Source organism: Bos grunniens, chromosome 17, assembly GCF_055505025.1.
Source record: "Bos grunniens cultivar Pamir isolate PY7600 chromosome 17, Bosgru_T2T1.0, whole genome shotgun sequence".
In the NCBI taxonomy this organism is placed as follows: domain Eukaryota; kingdom Metazoa; phylum Chordata; class Mammalia; order Artiodactyla; family Bovidae; genus Bos; species Bos grunniens.
In genome coordinates this window covers 65076714-65092526 of record NC_141181.1, presented here as the reverse complement: position 1 = coordinate 65092526, position 15813 = coordinate 65076714, and the positions used below count along the sequence as shown (strand labels likewise).

Here is a 15813-nt window from a genome sequence, read left to right as displayed (position 1 = left end):
AGGGTCTGTGCCTGGAGCTGCTTGCTTTACTGCAGCAACAGATCCAGTCGTCACAATAATCCTATCATTATTCCTTTTTAAAGATGAGGAAAGAGGACCAGAGAGGTTAAGTCACGTGTCTACCATCACACAGCTGCAAGTGGCAGGAGTGAAATTCAATACCTGCTATGTCAAGAGCGTCCTCCCCCAAATTCACCTCCACCTGGAACCTCAGGGCCTCATTTGGAAATGTGTCACTGGTTAAGATGAGGCCACATGGGATTCAAGTGGGGCCCTAATTCGATGACCGAAGAGAAAACTGGGCTTCCCTCATGGCTCAGTGGTAAAGAATCTGCCTGCCAATGCAAGAGACGTGGGTTTGATCCCTGATCCAGGAAGATCCCACATGCCATGGAGCAACTAAGCCTGTGCCCCACAATGGTGCACGTACAGATCTGAGTCTGTGCTCTAGATCTCAGGAGCTGCAGCTATGGAGCCCCTGTGCCTAGAGCCTACCACACTCAGCAACAAAGAAGCCACCACAGTGAGAATCTCCCACACCGCAACTGGAGAGTAGTCCCCGTTTGCCCCAACTAGAGAAAAACTCGTACAGCAACAAAGACCCAGCACAGCCAGAAATAAAAATAAATAATAATAATAAATAATTTTTAAAAAAAGAAGAAAAAACAGACAAACACAGAGAGAATGAATGCATTTGAAGATGGCAACAGAGATTGGAGTATTGCCTCTATCATATAAAGAATGCCAGAGAGGGCCAGCAACCACCAGGAGCTAGGACAGAGGCATGGAACGGATTCTTCCTCAGAACCTCCACAAGGAACTAATCCTGCCTCCTGCTGCCTCCTTGATTTGGAACGTCTGGTCTCCAGAACTCCAAGAGCCTAAATTCCTATTGTTTAAGCATCTCCCACTCCAGTTTTGGCAATTTGTTATAGCCGCCGTAGGAAACAAATGCACCAGGCATGACATGCTTGCTGCCCCTTTGCTGTGAAAGCCCTGGCTTGTTCTGGGGAGCCATGGAGATGGGCCCTCCTCCGTGTCCCCAGACACTCCCACCAGCCCGAGGCAGCTGCTGTTCCTCCAAGTGGCTCCACAGGCTCTGGGCTGTGAGAAAGGCTGGCTGTGGTGCAACTGTGCCATTCCTCTGCTCCTTGCATCGTGAGCTCTTGCAAATGACTGTTTTCACTCGAAAAGAGGCTCCAGAGAGCTCTTCAGCCGCTCAGCAGGAGCTGTGGATGCTCTTGAATTAACACGGAGGAGCAGAACCTTCTATGGCTGATGGCCCAGAGGCTCCCCTTTGTCCTGTCCCTTGGTCAGACCTGGGAGGGATCATGGTGCCTCTCGGTAGCTCCCACAAGGGCAGTCACAGTTGAGGTCAGGTCAGAGTTGCCTGTGTTCAGCACATCTGCTGAGAAGGGGGTCAAGGGATGCTGAATTAGGCTCCACAGTTTCCAGGGGTCAGCAGCCTTCTGACTCCTGTGGTACAGGGACCTGCAGGGGCCTCTTACCCAACCAGGCAGCCTGTCAACGGCCAGCACATGCACAGTGGACCTCTGTTCAGTCCAATCAGAAGGGCAGGAGGCCACTGAGGAGTAACCAGCTCTGTCTCACTCGTGTGTGTGTGTGTGTGTGTGTATGTGTGTGTGGTGGGGACTCTTTGGGATTCAAACACCCTTGCCTTGCTGGGTGGTTTGATGTAAAGTCACCTCTCCTTCTGATTTCCACCTTATCTGGGACTATTGTCCCCAAAGCCTATTGAAAGTATCTATCCAACCAATCAGAGAAGGCAATGGCACCCCACTCCAGTACTCTTGCTTGGAAAATCCCATGGATGGAGGAGCCTAGTAGGCTGCAGTCCATGGGGTCACTAGGAGTCAGACATGACTGAGCAACTTCACTTTCACTTTTCACTTTCATGCAGTGGAGAAGGAAATGGCAACCCACTCCAGTGTTCTTGCCTGGAGAATCCCAGGGATGGGGGAGCCTGGTGGGCTGCCGTCTATGGGGTCGAACAGAGTCAGACACCACTGAAGCGACTTAGCAGCAGCAGCAGCAGCAGCATCCAACCAATATTTATTGAGCTCAGGCTCTTTCTACAGAATTCCCAGGTGAAGCTGGTGATAAAGAATCTGCCTGCCAATGCAGGAGGTGGAGGACACTTGGATTCGATCCCTGGGTCTGGAAGATGCCCTGGAGGGATCTGAAATGGCAACCCACTCCAGTATTCTTGCCTGGAAAATCCCATGGACAGAGAAGCCTGGCAGACTGCAGTCCATGGAGTCCTCAGGCTGGATATGACTGAGCCCACGCAGGACAGCAAGCACTTTACAGCATTACCTCATTTAACCTTTACAAAAATCGTGTCCTGTATTACTGTCATGGTCCTCATTTACAAATGGCAAAATGAACCCCAGCCACTTGCCTGAGTTCACAGAGCTGGTAAGTGGCCAAGAGGGATCTGGATGCTGGTAGGTCCTGCACCTAAATCCACACTCCTTACCATGTTAATCTTGGCTGACTTTCTGCTTTTCAACCACATTCCCTCCCCCATGTGTGTAGATCTGGATCTATTGTTAAAGAAAAATCAGAGCTGGAGAGTAGCTGAAGTGGAAAAAGTAGATTTTATTCAGGACTATTGCAACAGGAGAAGAGAGACCTCTGGAGAGAACTAGCTCAACTCCGAATACAGCATGGGCAAGTGGGCGTATACAACCAAGCAATAAGGTTGGCCAGACATAGGGGGGTGATCAATGGATGGAAAATTACAAAATTACAGAAAGGAAAAGAACTGGGGAGGATTCTGACTGAACCAACCTAACAGGATTGAAGGCAGTGCTGGAGGCAGGTCAGGTGATCTGACATTACCTGGGGAATGGTGGAGGGTGAGAAACCCAATTAGAGCAGATATCAGATCAGATCAGATCAGTCGCTCAGTCATGTCCGACTCTTTTCGACCCCATGAATCACAGCATGCCAGGCCTCCCTGTCCATCACCAACTCCCGGAGTTCACCCAGACTCACGTCCATTGAGTCAGTGATGCCATCCAGCCATCTCATTCTCTGTCGTCCCCTTCTCCTCCTGCCCCCAATCCCTCCCAGCATCAGAGTCTTTTCCAATGAGTCAACTCTTTGCATGAGGTGGCCAAAGTACTGGAGTTTCAGCTTTAGCATCATTCCTTCCAAAGAAATCCCAGGACTGATCTCCTTTAGAATGGACTGGTTGGATCTCCTTGCAGTCCAAGGGATTCTCAAGAGTCTTCTCCAACACCACAGTTCAAAAGCATCAATGGAGGATGGGAACTCTGCTAAACTGACTTCGAAGGAGCCTCACTAAAATTGGTCAGTACAAAGATACCTCCCCTTCATGGATCACAGGGTGATCAGCCTCCATGAATCAAATGTGGTCTACTGGAGAAGGAAATAGCAACCCACTCCAGTACTCTTGCCTGGAGAACCCCATGGACAGTATGAAAAGGCAAAAAGATATGACAAGGGAAGATGAGCACCCCCTGGATGTCCAGTGTGCTACTGGGGAAGAGCAGAGGGCAACTGCTAGTAGCTCGTGTAAGAATGAAATAGCTGGGCCAAAGCAGAAGTGACGTTCAGCTGTGGATGTGTCTGGTGGTAAAAGGAAAGTCCGATGCTGTAAAGAACAATATTGCTTAGGAATCTGGAATGTTTGGTCCATAAATCAAGGTAAATTGGATGGATGTGAGAGTTGGTCTATAGAGAAGACTGAACACCAAAGAACTGATGTTTTTGAACTGTGGTGCTGGAGAAGACTCTTGAGCATCCCTTGTGCTACAAGAAGATCAAACCAGTCAATCCTAAGGGAAATCAACCCTGAACAGTCATTGGAAGGACTGTTGCTGAAGCTGAAGCTCCAATACTTTGGCCCCCTGATGCAAAGAGCCAACTCATTGGAAAAGACCCTGACACTGGGGAAAGACTGAAGGCAAAAGGAGAAGGCGGTGGCAGAGGATGAGATGGTTAGATAGCATCACCATCTCAATGGATATGAATTTGAGCAAATTCCTGGAGATAGCAGAGAACAGAGGAGCCTGGCGTGCTGCAGTCCACAGAGTCACAAAGAGTCAGACACGAATTAGCGATTAAACAACAACAATAAGAGACATCTGTCTGGGGAGGCCTTACAAATAGCTGTGAAAAGAAGAGAAGCGAAAAGCAAAGGAGAAAAGAAAAGATATAAACATCTGAATGCAGAGTTCCAAAGAATAGCAAGAAGAGATAAGAAAGCCTTCTTCAGCGATCAATGCAAAGAAATACAGGAAAACAACAAAATGGGAAAGACTAGAGATCTCTTCAAGAAAATCAGAGATACCAAAGGAACATTTCATGCAAAGATGGGCTCGATAAAGGACAGAAATGGTATGGACCTAACAGAAGCAGAAGATATTAAGAAGAGATGGCAAGAATACACAGAAGAACTGTACAAAAAAGAGCTTCATGACCCAGATAATCACGATGGTGCGATCACTGACCTAGAGCCAGACATCCTGGAATGTGAAGTCAAGTGGGCCTTAGAAAGCATCACTACGAACAAAGCTAGTGGAGGTGATAGAATTCCAGTTGAGCTATTCCTAATCCTGAAAGATGATGCTGTGAAAGTGCTGCACTCAATATGCCAGCAAATTTGGAAAACTCAGCAGTGGCCACAGGACTGGAAAAGGTCAGTTTTCATTCCAATCCCAAAGAAAGGCAATGCCAAAGAACGCTCAAACTACCGCACAATTGCACTCATCTCACACGCTAGTAAAGTAATGCTCAAAATTCTCCAAGCCAGGCTTCAGCAATATGTGAACCGTGAACTTCCTGATGTTCAAGCTGGTTTTAGAAAAGGCAGAGGAACCAGAGATCAAATTGCCAACATCTGCTGGATCATGGAAAAAGCAAGAGAGTTCCAGAAAAACATCTATGTCTGCTTTATTGACTATGCCAAAGCCTTTGACTGTGTGGATCACAATAAACTGTGGAAAATTCTGAAAGAGATGGGAATACCAGACCACCTGACCTGCCTCTTGAGAAATTTGTATGCAGGTCAGGAAGCAACAGTTAGAACCGGACATGGAACAACAGACTGGTTCCAAATAGGAAAAGGAGTACGTCAAGGCTGTATATTGTCACCCTCTTATTTAACTTATATGCAGAGTACATCATGAGAAACACTGGACTGGAAGAAACACAAGCTGGAGTCAGGATTGCCAGGAGAAATATCAATAACCTCAGATATGCAGATGACACCACCCTTATGGCAGAAAGTGAAGAGGAACTAAAAAGCCTCTTGATAAAGGTGAAAGTGTAGAGTGAAAAAGTGGGCTTAAAGCTCAACATTCAGAAAACGAAGATCATGGCATCCATTCCCATCACTTCATGGGAAATAGATGGGGAAACAGTGGAAACAGTGTCAGACTTTATTTTTCTGGACTCCAAAATCACTGCAGATGGTGACTGCAGCCATGAAATTAAAAGACGCTTACTCCTTGGAAGGAAAGTTATGACCAACCTAGATAGCATATTCAAAAGCAGAGACATTACTTTGCCAACAAAGGTTCATCTAGTCAAGGCTATGGTTTTTCCTGTGGTCATATATGGATGTGAGAGTTGGACTGTGAAGAAGGCTGAGCATCGAAGAATTGATGCTTTTGAACTGTGGTGTTGGAGAAGACTCTTGAGAGTCCCTTGGACTGCAAGGAGATCCAACCAGTCCATTCTGAAGGAGATCAGCCCCGGGATTTCTTTGGAAGGAATGATGCTAAAGCTGAAACTTTAGTACTTTGGCCACCTCATGCGTAGAGTTGACTCATTGGAAAAGACTCTGATGCTGGGAGGGATTGGGGGCAGGAGGAGAAGGGGACAACAGAGGATGAGATGGCTGGATGGCATAACTGACTCAATGGATGTGAGTCTCAGTGAACTCCGGGAGTTGGTGATGGACAGGGAGGCCTGGCGTGCTGCGATTCATGGGGTCGCAAAGAGTCGGACATGACTGAGCAACTGATCTGATCTGATGTGAAAAAGAGTTCAGGGGAGTCTGTGCAGAGACTGTACATCGCAGTACATTTCCTCCTTGGTTAAGGAGGAAATTATTGTCACTATTTCCCATCCCATCCTTAAAGAATATTTAAGGCTGCAAGTGCCTTAAATGGAATGTGATAATTAAGAGAGTGAGCCCTGGCAACAGATATTTCTAGGCTTAAATCCCAGCTCAGTGTGCATGTGTGCTTTGTTGCTCCATAATGTCCTACTCCTTGCAATCCCATGGACTGTAGCCTGCCAGGCTCCTCTGTCCATGGGATTCTCCAGGCTAGAATACTGGAATGGGTAGCCATTCCCTTCTCCAGGGGATCTTCCCGACCCAAGGATCGAACTTGGTTCTCCTGCATTGCAGGCGGATTCTTTACTGACTGAGCCACCAGGGAAGCCCATAAATCCTAGTTCTACCACACGCTAGCTGAGTTTCCTTACATGGAAAATGGAGACAGTCATGGGCCTCAATCTGTGGGCCAGGTGAGGTGATGTGGGAACAGCCTAGCACATGGTGCAAACCTGCATGGTGGCCAGAGTCCGAATGCCGGACAGTGCCCTCCAAGCCGCGGAAGCCGGTGGCCGTCAGTATCAGTCGTGCCGCAATGGTCTGCTCATGCCACAGAACGTCTTTGAGCCTCTCAAATGTTGCACGCCAGGCACTGGGGAAAGAGCCAGGGATGCAGAGGTGCGGGAGACAGCATCAGCGCTTGTTTCAGGTGGGCGTTGAAAGGCGGAGAGTTCCTGAGCTGAGCTTGCGTGTGTGTATCTTCGTGTGTGTGCCAGTGGTTCTCAAGTGGGGGCGATTTTGCCCTGCAGGAGACACTTGGCAAACTCCGGGAGCTGGTGATGGACAGGGAAGCCTGGTGTGCTGCAGTCCGTGGGGTCACAAAGACACGACTGAGCGACTGAAGATGTTTTTGATCATCTCAACTGGTGGAAGGATGCTGGTAGGCAGAAGCCAGGGATGCTTCTGCGATGTACAGAGCAGCCCCCCTCAACAACAAATCACGCAGCCCCAAATGTCAGTGGGGCTGAGGTTGAGAAATGCCGGGCACATGCACAAGAGAGTTCAGTGAGCCCTTTTATCCCCTCTGCAGAGAGACCCAGGGCTCCCTGGGACTGGGGGGAAATGCAGGCCTAGAGCATCTTCCTTCAGCCTGCCCTCTCCCATCAGCTGCTTCCAGCCAGATCATCAGGCCTCCCCACATTTAATAGACTCCAGGCCTCTGAGGCAAATGTAAAAACAAAACCCTGTGCAAATGTGTTTTTATGTAAACACAGCAGGGGGTGGCGGCTGCCTGCAGAGAAAGTACCCTGTGGCTGGTACTTCTCAGAGCAAAAATAACCCCGAAAGCTCTTGCTCTCGGAGCAGGCAATGGGATGAGGGTCACGTGGGAGCCCAGGTGCTCATGGGAGCTGTCCCTGCCCTGGCTGAGCTATCCCTTCCCGCCAGGTGAGCATCCCAGGGGCCCAGGATGAGAAGTGAGCAGGTGTTGATTCTCTGGGAAGCATCTCTTCCCTTCGGAGCTCAGCTGGCATTGCAGGAAAAAGCACAATGGGTTTTTTTTTTTTTTTTTAATGTCTCTTATTGAGTATCATTTGCCTACAGTTAACTTCACCCATTATAGTTTATATCTCTGGGACTTTTTAACAAATGCATTCAAGGACTTCTCTGGAGATCCAGGGGTTAAGACTCGGTGCTTCTGCTGCAGGAGGCCAGGGTTCGATCCCTGGTCGGGGAACTAAGAGGTCTCATATGCTGCTCGGTGAGACAAAAAAATAAATAAATAAACCAAACAACAACAACAAAAACAAACAAACAAGCATACAAACGCATTCCGCCATGCAGCCACCAGCAGAGTCAGGATATACAAGCTTCTGTTACCCTCAGAAATTCCTCTGTGCCCCTTCGCAGTCATTTTCTTCCCTGATTCTAGCCCTTGGCCACCACCAGTATGTTTTCCCTTGGCCTTTTCTAGAATGTCATGTATATGAACCATATATCCTTTTGAGTCTGGCTTCTTGCTCTCAGCATAATGTCTGGGAGAGTCATCAGTACTGTCCCAAACGTCTATCAATAGTTTGTCCTTTTTATGACTGAGTAGTACTCCCTTGTATAAATGTGCCAGACTGGAGTTGGGGGAGAATCCTGGGCTCCTGTGGATCAGAGAAGTGTTGTTTTGGGATGAGGAAGGCGACATTTTTACACCCAGAGATGATGCATTTGTGAAGTTTGTGCAGGATAAACCCTCCCCGTGGATAGATCTGCTAATTCAGGCAGATCTGTATGGCAAACTTTGGTTTGGCAGGGGGTTGGCACTCAGCGAACGTTTGTTGAATGACTGCATGAATGAATGAGTGCATTGCCGTTTGAATGGCCAGGGGAGAGGGTTGGGGGAACACTAAGTGGAGCCAGAGAAAATTTAAGTCAGTTTTTGCTTTTTTGTTTTACAAAGGAGAAACTGAAGGTGCAGAGAGGGTAAGCCACTTGCCCTGGGCCACACAGTCATAAAATGAGCTTGGAAGATGCAGCAGGAAGATGAAGGGAAGGGAGATACCAGGCCTGCGTATCCACCGGTGCCCCAAACTGGACTAGGAATTTCCGTCATGAGTCTCCTTCAACTTTTACAACCACCCCAAATCAGCGACATACTTTGCAGAGAGCCCAGAACAAAATGAAAATGTCCCTTGTTCAAAGATTATTAAGAAATTCAAGACAGTGACAGCAGACAGCTAAAACCTAGTGCAGAGCCCCGCAGGACCACACAGGTCACCTGCCCTTGAAGATGACCCCACAAAAATTTTCATTTATAGATGAGGAAACTCCAGCTCAGAGAGGCTGCACACCTCACCCAGGGCACCCAGCCTGCCTGCAGGGATGTCCAGATTCAAGCCCACAGACCCGAGTGGTTACCTAGCCCACCCCTTCCTTCCCGGGACTGGCCTTGCTGGTGGGCCCCATGAGGTGAGCACCCGAGCACCCTGACCTCCTGTCCAGCACTCGGGGCAGGGAGGACGGGAACTTCCCTATCCCAAGACCCTGGCTGCTGCAGCCTCCAGCATCAAACTGCCTCCTTCTTCCTCTTGTAATGAGGAAGGTCTGTAATGAGACAGACCTTCCTCTCTCCCACCCTGGCAGATTTATTCCTGGGGGTGTGTGGGTGGATGCATGTTTGTGTGTGTGGCGGGGGGCGGTGTTCTAAATTTAAAGACATCATGACAGCAGCGACCTATTAATGTTAGGGCTGGTGGGGTGGGAGGGGAGGCTGTGCTGTAGAAGAACCAGAAATAAGTTGAGAGATAAGATGCCGCCTCCAGTTCCAGCTTCTGCCCCAGTCCCACCCTGCCTGGCTCTGTGCCCACCAGCCCTCTGGAATGGGGTAATAATAGCTGGGCATGCCTGTTGGCACCAGATGCCTGTGAGAGACCTTGAGAAGTGGCATGTTTCTGCCCATTTTACACATCAGGAAAAGAGACGTGTAAAGAGGGCTCGAAGAGGGGACGTGCCCTCCCCAGAACACAGCAGAACTACTAACACAGTGCAGAACCCACGTGCCCGCCGCCATGCCATAGCTGCCTGGGTTGGGTCAAAAATGAAGTTAGCAGTCATTGTGACTGTGTTGGGCTTCCCTTGTGGCTCAGATGGTAAAGAATCTGCCTGCAACGTGGGAGACCTGGGTTCGGTCCCCCCGCACGTACGCCTGACTCCCGGCTAAGTGCTCTACATGCATTACGTGAACTAACCCCCTAAACAACTCCAGCAGCGAGTACCGTCATCCTCATCCCATTTTATGAGTGCGGAACCCGCAGCTTAGAAAAGGTAAGTGGCTTCCTCACCTTCTCAATGCTAGTAAGTGATGAAGCCAAGATTCCAGCCCAAGTTGTGTGTGTGTGTGTGAGACTCAGTCATGTCTGATTCTTTGCGATGCCATTGACTGCAGCCAACCAGGCCCCTCTGTCCATGGGATTTACCGACATCAAAGCGCACGCATTCTCCATCTCTTTCTCTGAACCCCAACTGACTGTGGATAAAGAAAATACAGATAAACAAAACGAAGAAAACAAAACAAAACCACTCCTCCACCTACCCTGCGAGAGGTAACGTCTTTATGTACATTGGTGAGTTTCCACCCAGCTGTTTTCCCTCTGCCAAAGGGGAGGTTCTTGCTCCGGGCACATGACCCTTGGTGGTCTGTAATTGCCAAGCAATTAAGGGATGACAGGAAATATATAATTCATGGGCACATCTTTCATCCTGGTTGCTGGAAGGCAGCGAGGCATGGCCGTCTCCCAGGGAGAGTTTCAACCTTGACACAGGAGGAGACAGGATCTCAGGGGCTTAGAAAAGAATTTCGGAATCAGAGAACCTGCCAACATTGAAACTGACCCTGGAATCCCAGCACAGAATGCTGGAGGTCAGGGATCCTAACATGGGGCCTTCTCATAGAGTCTTATGAAAAAGCATTAGGATAAAATCTAGAATTAAGCTTTAGAAGCGGAGACGACAACTTCGTGAAGCTGGAGTCAGATGGGTCTAAGGGTGGTGTTCTGATACACACCTCTCTTTACTCCCACAAGCAAAATCTAGAACACTGTCTAGAGACATTCTTCATTGTCATAACTTGGGGGGCGGGGTGGAGCTGTTGGGGGGACAACGCTGGCATCTAATGGGCAGAGGCCAGAGACACCAACCCCTACAATACACAGGATGGCCTCCACACCCCTGCCAGCCAGGAATTGTCCAGTATCCACAATGTCGGTAGTGCTGAGCTTGAGAAACTCTGGCCTAGACTTTTGAAGCCATGTGCAGTCCATGGGGTCTCGAGGAGTCGGACACGACTGAGCGACGTCACTTTCACTTTTCACTTTCCTGCATTGGAGAAGGAAATGGCAACCCACTCCAGTGTTCTTGCCTGGAGAATCCCAGGGACGGGGGAGCCTGGTGGGCTGCCATCTATGGGGTCGCACAGAGTCGGACACGACTGAAGCTACTTAGCAGCAGCAGCAGCTGGTTTATGCTCTTGACCATCCCAGGGGTTAAGAAACTATCTTTGGGCCAAACGGGAAGCTTCCGTTTCTTGTTTTACCTGCAACACTGAACCCGTTTCTTGGGTAAGTCACCGAGCGCCCTCTGGGCTCACTTGCAAAGTGGATTGAAGGATGCCTGCCCTGTGCTGTCATGGGGATGGACCGACAGATATGGGCACGCGTGTGTACCTGCTCCGGGGGCGAAGGGCGGGGCGGGCGTGGGGAATGCACGTGTTCACGCATGCGCATCTGTATTGGCACTTGCACATGTGTGGTCGTGTGCCACCTTCTTAGAGGTGAGAAGACTTCAAGAGGCTGAAGTATTGGTCAGTTTCAGGCAGTGGTTGTCTGCGTGGGACGCCAGAACTTCTTGGGCCACTGAAGGATGTGGTGAAGATACCCCATGGGCCTGGGGACCCCTGGGCCTTCTAGAAGGGGCTCCCTTCCCTCATTCCCAGCTGAGGAGCCTCAAGAAGCGTTGCCAGATGACTGAGCAGACTCCCTGGAGAAAGGCCCTTGGACCGTGAGGGCTTCCGAATCAAGCCACCCGCCTCTGCCGCTGCAGGAAGTTATGATTGACATGCCAGAGTGGGCGGGCCCAGATTCGAGTCTCAAGCTGCCGCTCCCCGGCTCTGCCTTTTGGAGAGTGGGCTGACCCTCCCCACCTCGACTGCCTCATCTGTAAAGTGAGAATAAACCAACCTGCCGAGCAGAGCCCCAGGGGAGAGTCTAGATGCGGTTAGATGGAGGCGCCTGGCACGTAGTAGGTGTGCAATAAATGGTCGTCTACCCACTTTCTTTCCTTCCCAGGGAAGGTGCCAAGGCTTCAGGTCTGGGTGAGTCACTGGATGACTGTGGGTGGTCCCTCGGCTTTCCCCTCTGAGCCTCAGTTTCCCCATCTGTCAGTAAGGAAGCCGGCCTGGGGCTTGTGAAGGGTCCTCCCTCCAGCTCTGATAGGCTCTGAACCCACCTAGTAGACCTGCTCTGAGCCAGCTGCAGGGGCCGGTGGCCCCTCCAAGAGCACTGAGTGCCCCATGGTGGAAGAGAACTTGAACCCATACAGCTGGGCCGTGGGCAGAGACCCCTCCCTCCAACACACACACACACACACACACACACACACACACACCTGCGCACTGGCTTAGACAGAAGAACTAGGCTTGCTTGATTGGAGAGTGGGGACAGTGGTTCTTGCTGGGGAAACCCCTGGTGGAAAATTCCTCTCTGAGAAGAGCAGCTACTGGGAGCCGTCATTGTTTCTAAATTAGAGCTTAAACCTCCACGGCCAGTGTGGAGCCTGCAAACAGCGAGTCACTAGTCATGGCTGGGCAGGGGGTGATGGGGGCTGGCAGGGAGCGGCGTGGGCACACAGGGAACAAACCTGGAGCCAACACAGCCCTGGCCTGGCCATGTGATCCTGGGCTACCCTTTCAGCCTCCCTGAGCCACAGAGACATGGCCATACCCCGCTGGGGCAGGGAGGGTCCTTTGGGGACTCCTTCAGCTCCATCCCCATGTTGTTAACCAGAGGAATCAGGGATGGGTCACTCTGCGTTCAGAAACAGTCCTGAGCAGAATCCATGGCCCCTGCAGGATGGAAGCTCGCTGCCCAGCCTCTGCTCTCTCCACACTGACCCCACCCCAGTGCAGGTCCCTGGGGTGTTCAGGGTCCCTTCCCACCTCTGTCTGGGAGAGCCTTGCCCCAGATCATCTATGCCTGCCTCCTTCTCATTTTTCAGGTCTCAGCTCAAACGCTTTCTGCTTGGTAGGTTCTTCTGCAACCACTGTACCCAAAGAACCTCTCCCTAACTATTCTCCTTCAAATGATTTTTATGAACCTACAGGGAGAAATGCATTTTGCCTTAGGAGCCAGTATACACACACACACACACACACACATCCCAAAGCAAAAGATTCACAAAATCCTTCTCCTTACTGCACCTGAGTCGGTGATAATTCACTCAGTTCACTCCCTTCCATCCCATCCCACCCCTCCCCTCCCTCCTTCCCCACGGTTCTCTGCCACCCCCTGGAGGTCGGCCCCTCTGGGTAAACATTCTGCCCAGAACCGGCAGAGCCATCTATTTTCTCCCCCAGACAATTAGCAGCCTATTAAGGACCTCTATGCAAATACGCACTAATTGACCCACCACACAGCAGCTCCTGGAGGGAGAAGGATGACTCCAGATGGCTTAATGATAGGGATTTGGGGCCTTTCTTTTGAAGTCCCTCTTGGCGAGGAAAGTGATCTGGGCTCAGAGGAGAGTTGCCAGCCGCCTGACAGGGAAGACCAGTGGACTGGGTGACCCTTCATCAAACCACTTGAAAAGGGGAACTGTCATTTCTTATATATATATTTTTTTTCTTTACTTATTTATTTATTGACCATGCTGGGCTCAGTAGTTGTGGTACGTGGGCTTAGTCATCCTGTGGCACGTGGCATCCTTCCAGATCAGGGAGCAAACCTGTGTCTTGCACCGGCAGAGGATTCTTTACCACTGAGCCACCAGAGGCGCCCAGAACTGTCATTTCATCATGACCTTTATCTCCCCACCACACCCTCGTCCCTTCCTGCAACTGTTTCCCTTCTCCCCAGCTCAGAGTTTAGATGATTCACTAAAAAGCTACTCCAATGAGTCCATGCCTTTTCAAGCATGTGATTACCTCCCCTTTAAAAAAAAAAAAATTGACTTTGCTTTTTAGAGAAGTTTTACTCTCACAGCAAAATTGGGCAGAAAGTTGGGAGATTTCCCATGTATCCTCTGCCCCTCACCTCAGATGGCCTCCTGCACCATTGACATCCCCCAGAAGAGTGGGACATTGGTTATAATTGATTAACCTGCATTGACACATCGTTTTTGCCCAAAGTTGATAGTTTACCTTAGGATTCATTACTGGAGTGGTACATTCTGTAGATTTTGGCAAATGTGTAATGTGTATCTACCAGTGCAGTGGGCTTCCCTGGTGGCTCAGATGGTAAAGAATCTGCCTGCAATGCAGGAGACACGAGCTGGATCCCTGGGTTGGAAAGATTCCCTGGAGAAGGGCATGGCAACCCACTCTAGTATTCTTGCCTGGAGTATCCCATGGATAGAGGAGCCTAGCAGGCTATAGTCCATGGAATCTCAAAGAATCAGACACGACTGAGCGACTAACGTTTACTTACTTACACGTACCATTGTAGCATCTTATAGAAGTGCGTCCTCACCCTAAAAATCATCAGGTCACCTACGCATCCGCCCCCTCCTAACCCCTGGCACCCACTTATCTTTTTGCTGTCTCCGTAGTCCTGCTTTTCCAGAATGTCATATATTGATAATTGGAATCACACTGTGTAGCCTTTTCAGATTGGCTTCTTCCACTTAGGAATATACATTGATGTTTCCTTCATGTCTTTTCATGGCTTGACAGCTCATTTCCTTTTAACACTGAATATTATTCCATTGTCTGGATGTACCACAGTTTATTTTAATCATTCACCTACTGAAGGACCTCTTGGTTGCTTACAGGTTTTGTCAGTTACGAGTAACGCTGCTATAAGCCTCCCTGGGCAGGCTACTGTGTGGGCATAAGTTTTGGACTCCTTTGGGTAAGTACCAAGGAGCATGATTGCTGGATCATCTGGTTAGACTGTGTCTGGGTTTTGTGTAGTGTATCTTTGAAGACTAACTGTAACTAACTCTTACTGAGTCCCCTTGGTTAAGAGTGCATGTTCTGAAGCCAGATCGCCTTTGTTTGAGCCCTGCTCCACCATTCCTTTGGAGAAGGCAATGACATCCCACTCCAGTACTCTTGCCTGGAAAATCCCATGGACAGAGGAGCCTGGTAGGCTGCGGTCCATGGGGTCGCTAAGAGTCGGACACGACTGCACAACTTCACTTTCCCTTTTCACTTTCATGCACTGGAGAAGGAAATGGCAACCCACTCCAGTGTTCTTGCCTGGAGAATCCCAGGGATGGGGGAGCCTGGTGGGCTGCCGTCTATGGCGTCGCACAGAGTTGGACACGACTGAAGCGACGTAGCAGCAGCAGCAGCCACCATTCCTTAGCTGTGTGACCTTGCGTAGGTGACTTAACTTCTCTGAACCTCAGTTGTCTCATCTGCAAAATGAGGCTAACACATGAGATCTTTCATATAGGATTGTTGGAAGGATAGAACAAACTGACGTATAGAACAATGCCTTGCACGTGCATGCGTGCCTGTGTGCTGAGTCGCTCCAGTCACGTCCGACTCTGACGTGGGAGGTGCTCAACGAATGTTAGCACGTGCGGTTACTAGAGTGCTCTGTATTTTATTTATTTGTTTGTTTTTGGCTGGGTCTTCGGTGCTGCATGCAGGCTTTCTCTGGTTGTGGCAGGCGGGGAGAGTAGGGGCTGCTCTCTAGTTGCGGTGTGCGGGCTTCGCATTGCAGTGGCTTCTTTTGCTGCGGAGCACGGGCCCTAGGGCACACAGGCTTCCGTGGTTTTGGCTCTCGGTCTAGAGGGCTGGCTCAGTAGTTGTGGCTCACAGGCTTAGTCGCATCGCGGCACGTGCGATCTTCCTGGACCAGGATCCAACTGGCGTCCCCTGCATTTCAAGGCGGATTCTCAACTACTGAACCTCGGGGAAGCCCTGCTATGTATTTTAAAGACATTAGCTTCTTTTGCCCTTATAGTTTCCCAACGAGGCAGAGTGAATTGTTCCTATTTTACAGATGGGGAAACTGAGTCTCACACCACTTGTTGACATCACACAGCCA

The 15813-nt window shown here is 49.9% G+C and overlaps 1 protein-coding gene across 10 annotated transcripts in view; it reads left to right on the top strand.

Annotated features, from left to right (window-relative positions):
• WSCD2 (WSC domain sialate O sulfotransferase 2) overlaps positions 1-15813 on the top strand; it is a 115449-nt gene that overhangs the window by 37083 nt on the left and 62553 nt on the right. For 2 of the 10 annotated variants that reach the window (XM_086348479.1, XM_086348476.1), the window contains one exon: positions 14585-14664. The exons of 5 other annotated variants lie outside the window; for them this stretch is intronic. The gene's annotated coding sequence lies outside the window, so the exon portion shown is untranslated. Of the gene's footprint in view, positions 1-11407; positions 11913-14584; positions 14665-15813 lie in introns of those variants that run through there. 3 more of the 10 variants (XM_086348480.1, XM_086348484.1, XM_086348485.1) reach the window with 3 other exon arrangements.